General features: G+C 48.0%; 1 protein-coding gene across 1 annotated transcript in view; it reads right to left on the bottom strand.

Annotated features, from left to right (window-relative positions):
• Positions 1-1,305: 1,305 nt before the first annotated feature.
• The window catches only part of sgcd (sarcoglycan, delta (dystrophin-associated glycoprotein)), a gene marked incomplete in the record, with an annotated part of 119,151 nt that continues 117,885 nt past the window's right edge, over positions 1,306-2,571 (bottom strand). Inside the window, 1 exon segment of the mRNA XM_062535992.1 lies at positions 1,306-2,571. This exon segment is cut by the window's right edge and continues 1,114 nt beyond it.

Here is a 2,571-nt window from a genome sequence, read left to right as displayed (position 1 = left end):
GTACATCAGGGGAGAGTGCTGGAGTACATCAGGGGAGAGTATTGGAGTACATCAGGAGAGAGTGCTGGAGTACATCAGGAGAGAGTATTGGAGTACACCAGGTAGCGCTGTGCTCTCTGTGCTCTCTGTCTGACGCCCATCGCTATGGCATGAAGTTGCCATGGCAGCTGCCATGTCCTGTCAGCGGTCACTCTGACAGCCCATCATACATCAGAGCTCTCAGACACAGTGGGAACAGAGGGAGAGAGACAGATGGAGATAGAGGGGTGGAAGGAGAGAGAGAGGACACAGGGAACAGAGGGAGAGAGAGAGATGGAGATAGAGGGGTGGAGGGAGAGAGAGAGGGACAGAAGAGACAGAGTTTGAGATGGAGGGAGGGAGAGAGACGAGGGGGAGAAGAGAGTGAGATGGAGGGAGGGAGAGAGAAGAAATGACAAGAGACCTAAAGTAAAGAACAAAGACATGAACAACAGCAGAATGAGAGAGAGAGAGGGGGGGATGATGATGATGAGAATGATGTGAGGGGGAAAAGGAGAGAGATGGAGTGAGGCAGAGAGGGGGAGGGAAAGAAATGGGTCCAAAAGTGCAGAACAAAACAAGACTTTAAATGAGGGGAGGCAAGAGAGACAGAAGTGCAAAGCAAAACAACATTTTAAACAAACACGCCTACATTCAAAACATGCACAGTCGCACATGACTGGAAAACATCTTTCAACCAACACCAAGTGTATGAGTAAAACTACTAGGTTTTCTTACACACACACACACACACACACACACACACATACACACACACACACACACACACACACGACAGTGGAGAGTAATGAGTATGTGCACCAGTGAAGATCAAACACCCCCATCCCCCCCCCCCCCCCCCCCCCTCTCTCTCTCTCATGTAAAATAAGTGCAGCACTCTGAAGGGGAGCAGATGAAGTTCTTCTCCTGCTGAAGTAAGGGAACTGACACCGGTAGGCTAGCAGGTGGGAGTGTGATTACATTAAAACCTTCACACATGCATTTGAATGCATTAGCACACTCATCATTTCCCTTTCAAAGGTGTCCCTTTGGAGCCAAACAACTCCACCCCCAGAAGGCAGAGAACTCTTTGACGGATTCAAACTGATTCAACACTCAGATGGATGTGGGTGAGAACTCAGATGGATGTGGGACAAAACTCAGAAGGATGTGGCTGAGAACTCCAGATACAGTATAGGCCTGGTTGGTCTGATGGTGGGGTTTGGGGAGTTATGGCAGGGGCATTATACAGGGGCAAATTTGGGCTCAGTGAGGGTAAGGGGGGGGGGGGGGGGGGGTATGATGATAATTATGTTATGTGTCATATTCAAATACTTTTTTTGGGGTGGGGGTGGGGGGGAGGGGTGTTACTTCAGAGCTTAACAAAAGTTTGGTTTGCTACGTCTGGGTTTGCTACATGCGCCCATGCAGTTTCAGTGGGCACAACTCCCCTGTGGTGCTGTGGAGCTGGCAATGCTGTTTCTGATAGAGTCTAGTCGCTGAAGGAGTCCAATTATTCACCAATGAGAAGAGACTATTTCTGATAGAGTCCAGTCTAGCGTTACCATGGAGAAGAGACTGTTTCTGATTGAGTCTAGTCTAGCGTTACCATGGAGAAGAGACTGTTTCTGATAGAGTCCAGTCTAGCGTTACCATGGAGAAGAGACTCTGTTTCTGATTGAGTCTAGTCTAGCGTTACCATGGAGAAGAGACTGTTTCTGATAGAGTCTAGTCTAGCGTTACCATGGAGAAGATACTCTGTTTCTGATTGAGTCTAGTCTAGCGTTACCATGGAGAAGAGACTGTTTCTGATAGAGTCTAGTCTAGCGTTACCATGGAGAAGATACTCTGTTTCTGATTGAGTCTAGTCTAGCGTTACCATGGAGAAGGAGTAGCGTTACCATGGAGAAGATACTCTAGTCTTCGCACTACTGAGAGGAGATGCCAGCCAGCTGAGGTGATACAGGAGACTAGACAACTCACTGAAACAGCACTGCAGACAGCTACACACACACACACACACACACACACACACACACACACACACACACATTCACACACACAGATCCCTCAAAACAGAAACATACTTAAGTCCCCAAGCAGGAATAAATAAACCAAATAAACACACTCTTTTCTTTTCTTTTCTTTTCTTTCTGTCTTTTGTCCAACACAACTGAAGAGAGTCCGTGGGGTGTGCTTCTCCTTTGCCTCAAGAGCACCAAGATAAGGCACAGAGCTTGTCCTTTAACAGGGGTGGGGAGCTGAGGGGGGGGGCAGGGGGCATGTGTGTGTGTGTGTGTGTGTGTGTGTGGTGATGGGAGTCTGTTTAGTTCCGGAGAGAGAGAGAGCGACTTGACTTAACGTAGGGTTCCAGGGGGGTGGTGATCACATCTCCCATCTCTCTCTCTCTCTGTCTCTCTCTCTCTCTCTCTCTCTCTCTCTCTCTCCTCCGTTCCCTTCTGGGTGAGCCTCCTCTGTGTGCTGGAGTCATTTGTTTGTTTGTTTGTCTGTTAGTTTATTTATTTGTTTCCTTGTTTACTCTTTTTTTCCTCT

This window comes from Sardina pilchardus, chromosome 5 (assembly GCF_963854185.1).
Source record: "Sardina pilchardus chromosome 5, fSarPil1.1, whole genome shotgun sequence".
In the NCBI taxonomy this organism is placed as follows: Eukaryota; Metazoa; Chordata; class Actinopteri; order Clupeiformes; family Clupeidae; genus Sardina; species Sardina pilchardus.
This window is presented reverse-complemented; position numbering and strand designations above follow the sequence as displayed.